This window comes from Natator depressus, chromosome 13 (genome assembly GCF_965152275.1).
Source record: "Natator depressus isolate rNatDep1 chromosome 13, rNatDep2.hap1, whole genome shotgun sequence".
In the NCBI taxonomy this organism is placed as follows: domain Eukaryota; kingdom Metazoa; phylum Chordata; order Testudines; family Cheloniidae; genus Natator; species Natator depressus.
Window position 1 is genome coordinate 14,780,393 of NC_134246.1, and position 7,206 is coordinate 14,787,598.

The following is a 7,206-nucleotide window of genomic DNA, read 5'->3' on the forward strand; positions in this document are numbered from 1 at the left end:
TTATACCCATATCTGCACAACTAGTTTCACCTTGCACTTATGATTGTGTGTGCAACCATGGTACAGTAGCATGCAAATAAAAATATGAATGTTCAGTATATTAACAGGTCCATCTCAGAGCCCTTTTCAGAAGAAGTCGGCAAGTATCACTAGTCCTACTGTGCAGATGGGAGAAAGAGAGGCACAGAAAGGTGGAAGGACTTGCCCCATGTGACAGAGGAAGTCATGGGCGGAGCTGGGAATTGAATCCAGAGCTCCTGGCTCTCAGTCTGATTCCCTATATGCTGTAACACATTTACTCCCTGAACAGCTAACTAGTCACTTACTCATACAGTTATTGCAACAGCTGATACATCATATGCTTTTTTTTTTGCACATGCACAGTTCTGCAAATTTGAATCATAGATATTTAACCCTATCAGAACTGCACACAAAAAATGAATAAAAATAACATGTAATTATAAATTAAATCAATCTTTGGTGTCTATTTGTCCATGGCTCTGTTAAGCTTTGAAGCCTCCCTGTAAAATCATTAAAGTGTATGGGTATGCTGTAGATATGGATTAACAACGGAACAGATTGTGTCACATGGATCATCCAGAGAGATGGAAAGTAGGGTCTGATGCACCTACAACATGTAAATCTCCTTATGGTCCTGATCATGAGAAGTGCTGCCACAGAGTTTTTAGGATCAGGCCAATCTCTGCCATTTAAAAGAAAGAAAGAAAGAAAGAAAGAAAGACCATACACCAGGTGAAAGACCAATCCTGCCTCTGAATAGGTGTGCAACTCCAATAGGTCACATACGGGTTTTGGCCCAAAAACTGTTAACTACAAAATTTCCTTTTAATAAAAAACAGGGCCAGATCCCCAGCTGGTGTCAATCATTGTAGCTCCATTGAAACCAATTAGGTTATATAAATATAGAAGGGTAGGAGGAAGGGACCTCAGTAGCTCATCTAGTCCAATCCCGTGCACTCAAGACAGGACTACGTAATAACTAATAACTCTTCCTAACAGGTGTTTGTCTAACATGTTCTTAAAAATCTCCAATGATGCAGATTCCACCATGTCCTTAGGCCATTTGTTCCAGTGTTTAACTGCCCTGACAGTTATGAAGTTTTTCCTAATGCCCAACCCTAAACTTCCCTTGCTGCAATTTAAGCCCATTGCTTCTTGTCCTGTCCTCAGAGGTTAATGAGAACAATTTTTTACCCTCCTCCTTGTACCAACCTTTTATGTAGTTGAAAACGGTTATCATGTTGCCCCTCTATCTCCCCGGTCTTCTCTTCCACAAACTAAACAAACCCAATATTTTAAATCTTTCCCTATAAGTCAAGTCTTCTAGACATTTAATCATTTTTGTTGCTCTCCTCTGGACTTTCTTCAATTTGTCCACATCTTTCTGAAATGTGGTGCCCAGAACTGGACACAATACTTCAGATGAAGCCTTATAGGTGCCGAGTAATGTGGAAGAATTACTTCTCCTGTCTTGCTTACAACACCCTTGCTAATACATCCCAAAACGATATTGGGTTTTTTTGCAACAGCATTACACTGATGACTCATATGTAGCTTGTGATCCACTCTAACCCCCAGATCCTTTTCTGCAGTACTCCTTCCTAGGCAGTCATTTCCCATTTTGTAAGTGTGCAGAATGGGATTTACATCAGCTGAGGGCTTGGTCCTTGAAACTCTTGTTCATTTTGAGATCAAAATGTCAGCAAATGGTAAACATCATTTGTAATTTGCAGCCCTCAAATTTAAAAATAGCCAAACTGATTTATTATTAAATGGATGGGCTCTTATGGTGAGACTTTGGATGCCAAGGGACAGCCAAGCTATAAATCCTTCCAAAATGGAGTTGCTAGCTGAAATGCTGAAAACTCTGTAATGCTTGTGGGTACTGCTGTGTAATATTTATAATGTATCGTCTAATCTAATCATATCCCAGAAAGAGAGAAGGCACAGGGAGCTGGATGGCTCAGGAAATAGGTTGGCTTGGCAATCTATCAGATAAGTTTGTTGGGTCTCAGTCAATTCCTTTTTGTCTTATCAGAGAGGCCAATGAATGAGTGATCGACGGAGACCTGTGCTGCGGAGTTGCAGTTGACATGGCTGTCAAAGTGATGCCTCTTGGGAGCACTAAATCCACCCAGATAAAGAGGTTGCCCCTAGTGGTTTGTACTAGTGCATGAGTATTGTCATTAGTATTGTGCTCAACGTGCACTGGCAGACTGAAAGACAAAGATAATGGCTCAACGTGCAATTTTTGGCTATGTTGAAAAAGTTTGTCATTATGTATAGTTGTCCCTGCCAAGACTCATGGCCCACTTACCACAGGTGTTTGCTCTGAAATGCTTCAGAGCAAAACCTGGGGATGTAGTTGAGAGCAGAGCTGAGGGTCAGAGCCAGGGATCAGAAGCCGAAAGCCAAAATCAATGGGTGGACATGGTCAGGAAACAGAGCCACAGGTTAGAGCCAGGGATCGGATGCTGAATGCTAGAGCCAATGGGTGAGCCAGAGACATGGTAGAGAAGCAGAGCTGGGGTGTCAAGGATATCCAAGGGCAGGAACTGAAGTGGGCACAACGGCGGGCTGTGCAGGATCAGGCAGAGGAAGCAGGACCAAGTGCAGCTGTGGGTGTGGACCATGTTGAGAAGCCAGCTGCTGCTGCTGCTGGGTCAGGTAGTAGCTAGCTTCACCACCCCACCAATCAGGAAGTGCCATCAATCAGGCAACCCTTGCCAGGATCAGCTGCATCCAGTGTGGTGTTAGGAGACTGACTCTGGTGCAGTTGGCTTCCTCACAGATGAGGGGGGCAGATTTTTTGCAGGAGCTCAGTTCTCAATTAGCCACTTGCAGGAAGTGGCCAGTGCTCAGTGTCATTGTTCATGATGGGAACTGCAGATTACCTTTTGAAAATCCCCACTTAATGAAGGTGCCTAAATGAGAGGTGAGTTTGTCCAAAAAGCTGGCCTTAGTTGTGGGAATGGATTACTTCTGAAAATCTGCCAGAGTTCTTAAGACACCAGGGCCTGACTTTTCCTTGCACTCCAAGAAGAGAGTAAGTGGAAATATTGAGCTAAAGGATGCTCAGAAAATCTGCCAGCAGCTCTTGCCTGCAAATGTTGGAAAGTGGGCTGTCAGCATCTGGAATGAAAAGTGTCCTGCAGCACCCACCTCATGCCTCTATGAGGGAACAAAAGTGTTGACAGAATGGCTGCAAAAAGAAACAGCAAACACGACTGAGGACATCAGCTATATTTCAAACTAAGATCATCCTTGGTTATAAGGCTACAGAATTTGACTCACCCCAGGAAAACGTCTGTGAGGCAGAATTAGAAAATGTCTGTGAAGCAGAATTAAAGTATGAAAGAAAAGCTGATACTCATGGGTGCTCCTGCTTATGAAGACACAACCATTTGTGTATTGTACAGATGTAGCCATGGTAATGGAGGTGTAGTTGTACACAGGGATAGGTGATGAGGGGCAGGAGTGAAGTACAGTTGGAATAAAACGTCTGTGGCAGTGAAAAGTAGCACAAAAGTGAGCAGTGCAACATCTATTGCACCCACTCTGTGGAGTGCACAGACTGTAGATGCTGCTGCTGTTTGCTGCAGGGTCCTTTTCAGTGAACACTGTCCAGGACCCCCACAGTTCCTGTATTTGTGGTCTTATGTGCAGAGACTAGCACTCCCCACATCCTTCTTTTGTCCTGGACCTCACCGTGAACTCTCTCATCTGTGTAGCTAGATGCATGTAGTTGTCCCAGCATATGTGCAGCAAGCCCTGTGATAGAGAAGAGCATACAGTGCAGTTCTTTCCCCTCCAGCGTTGCCCACTTTTCCTTCGGCCTGCCCCACTTTTTTTAGTGCTTCCTGTGGGCTGGAGGATGTTGATGTGGGGAGCTGCTGTCCCTACACTTCTATGAGGGCTGCTAGTGAGAGGAAATTTCTTTATTTTGTTCTGTCCAATAGTGGACTATGCACCTTTCCATTCACCCCGGTGGTCTGATCAGGCCCTGAGGATTTTAGCAAAGGCAAAGGTGCTCTATAACCCAAGAGAGTGTTCCTGTTTACTCTCACTCAGTTTCTCTCTTCCTTCCTCTCTGCTCCATGCTTCTGAGACTCAGGTCCCAATTGACATTATGTCAAAGGCCCAGTTCTCTTTGGAACAAGCAACCAACAGCCTAACACAGCAAAGTCATCATTTCTGCAGATTTTTCACGTGTGAATTTGGCTGCACTCTGAAACTGGGCTCGGCCCCAGACAGAGTAAGGCAAGAACAGACTGAGCATGAGGAAATTTGGTACTGAGAATGAATAGACACCTCCTTTAGTTGGTAGGCATAGAAAAGGCCAATCTTTTAAACAAACTAAGTATTAAATTCTTAGATTCTAAGATTCAAAGATTCATCCTAGTCCTCTGTCATGGCCCCTGTCTATGCTTTGTTTGAGAGGTTATCTTTTAGCACCAGTGTAGCAAGACCAGTGCAAACCTGAAATGTAGATGCACTGCACCAAAGTAAGGTGGGACTTGTACTGGCATGACTTACATTGGTAAATTGCACTGCCACACTGTCTGTTTGGGGGGTTGCACTGGTGCAGCTACTTCAGTGTAGCCACCTGAGTGCAAATTTCATTAATCTAGACACACCCACAGAGTAGAAAAAACAGTTTAATGATTACTTTCTAATCAGTTTATTACCCAGAGTGCAAGACATGTGATTGTCTGCCTTATGGCCAAAGATTTTGAGGAATTTTAAGGGGACACAACAAAGCTCAGGGAAGTGGTGGTGTTATGGGAGATGATATTCAGTGGTCACAAATTTAATGTAAAGCACATTGGAAAAAATAATGTAACCGATGTTATTAGTTTCTGTATGTCCTACTAAAACAGGAGAAAGCCCTGGGTGTCATTATGGAGAGCTCATTGGAAACCTCTGTTCAGTGAGAAGAATAGGTTAAAAATAAACAAAAATGGTGGGATGTGTAGAAATTGGGCTAGAAAATAATACTGGAATTTAATACTGGTTTTAATGGAATACTGGTTTTAATGCCACTACATACATTACTGATACATCTATATCAATGGTGCCATACATATAGCCAGCAGGCAGGATCCAGTCCCCAGGACCGTTCCCTGCAGCCTGCCGCTTATACCCCACCCTTCAAAACCATCCAGCCTGTAGCTGCTGGCTCTGCAACTCGAGGGGCTGGGGCAAGAATGAGCGGCAGGCTCATTCCTGATTGGGCACAGGCAACTGAACCCTCTTCCATTCCGCTGGTGAGCAGAAGCTCTTTGAGCAGCCACCACATCACGGTAACCAGGGCTTAGAGGAGGTTCTTGCCTTGCTCTTGCCACCATGGTAGAGTCTGAAGGACTTTGCTTCTGATCTCCCCCCTTTAACCTTCTCCTCCTGCACTCTCACAGCTACCTGTTTGGCTTACAGAGCACCATTGCCTTTAAAATGCCGTAGGGGCTGAGACTGAGGAGAGCAGCTTTCTGTATCCCCATCCACCATGGAAATGGCCAGAGTGAGTGTGGGGGAAGAGAGGGAGAAAGGAAAGCGATGGGAGAGACTGAACATTAGAGGAGGGATATTTCCCAAAGGGGCAGGTGGGAGGGAAATTTTCCAAAGGCATGGTAAGGGACGGGGAGCAGTTTCCCAAAGAGTTAGGGGAAAGAGAGAAAATTCATACAAATGTGGCAGTGCAGATGCACAGGGTGAGTTAATGGATGGAGGAAGGGACATTTAAAATGCATTAATTATCTGTGAAGTCTTTAAATGTAGTATTTAACTTCACTCGAAAAAGCAGCATACCGTATACTTGGATAAGACTGCAAAACTGGACTCTCACCACTGAAGTTTTTATTCCTGGACCTTGGACTTTGAATGCAAGGGTAATTTGGCCCTCACCACAGAATGAGTTTGACCCACTTTGTCTATACTGTGGTCAGCTCTGGTCACCCTCTCTCAAAGGACACGTGTACATAGCACTTGGGAGTCTGCTTCCAAGCATGAGCAGGCAGACATGGTCTAGCACACTAAGAATAGCACAGGCAGCAGATCAGGCTAGCCATCCAAGTACAAGCCCATCCTACCCCCCACGTACAGACTCTGGTGGCCATGCTGTTAGTTTCAGTGTGCTAACTTGAGCAGAGCTAGTTTCTGTCTACCTGTGTTGGGAAGCACACTCCCAGCTGCAGTGTAAACATACCCCAGAAAGATATAGCAGAAATACAGAGTGTTCAGAAAGTGAAATGATGGTAAGAAGAGGCAGAGAAGGACTTCCTTATGAGAAGTGATTGAAAATAGTAGGAGCCTTTACTTTAGAGGGGAGAGGCATAAATGGGGACATAATACTTACACAGAGTGATGGTCTAAAGCAGATAAGCTATGTGCTCCTATTTGCCCTGTCTCATAATACAAGAACCAGGGGACATCAGTGAAACTGAAAGGCTATAAAACTTGAAACTGACAAAACAAAATACTTAATTACAAAACATGTAGTTAACCCCAGAAACTCTTTGCCACAGAAAACATTGAAATCAAGAGCTTAGTTGGAGTCAAATAAGGATTAGATATTAATACATGTTGAGAACATCTAAATTATATTAGGGTTTAAAAAAAATAGAAATAATATCAATCTTTATGTTTTAGGTCAGAAACTAACCATTAGCAGATGGGAGATAGGAAGAAACTTTTACCATGTGCATATATGGGCCCATAACTGTGCAGATCTGGGAGGGGGAGGAGGGAGAATGGGAGTTTGCATCTTCCTGTGAAGCATCCATATCTTCTGCTGTTGGAGACAGGCTACTAGACAAGATAGACCTTATCTGGTATGGCAGCTCCTATGTTCCACACTCTGTACACAGTTCAGAAACATGTGTCCTAATTTTGCACTGGCACAGATGCTATTAGCTTGCAAATGGAGAGTGGATTAACTCTCTGAAATCTAGTATGGGCATGGGGGGCTTCCTTTTTTGATCGTTATAGGGTATGAATGTGCTGTAATTCCTCGAGTGTAGAAGAAGCTGTTTGGTGACAGCCATCAAATAAAATTCCTGCAAGAGCCTGGCAGCAGAATACATTTGTCTGTTTAACTGCATGCAAAATACTTGTCAAGACAGATTCTGGTGCCCTTTCCTCAGCAAGCACTCTCATTACCTTGTGTTCCATATTGCATGGCTGAGATGG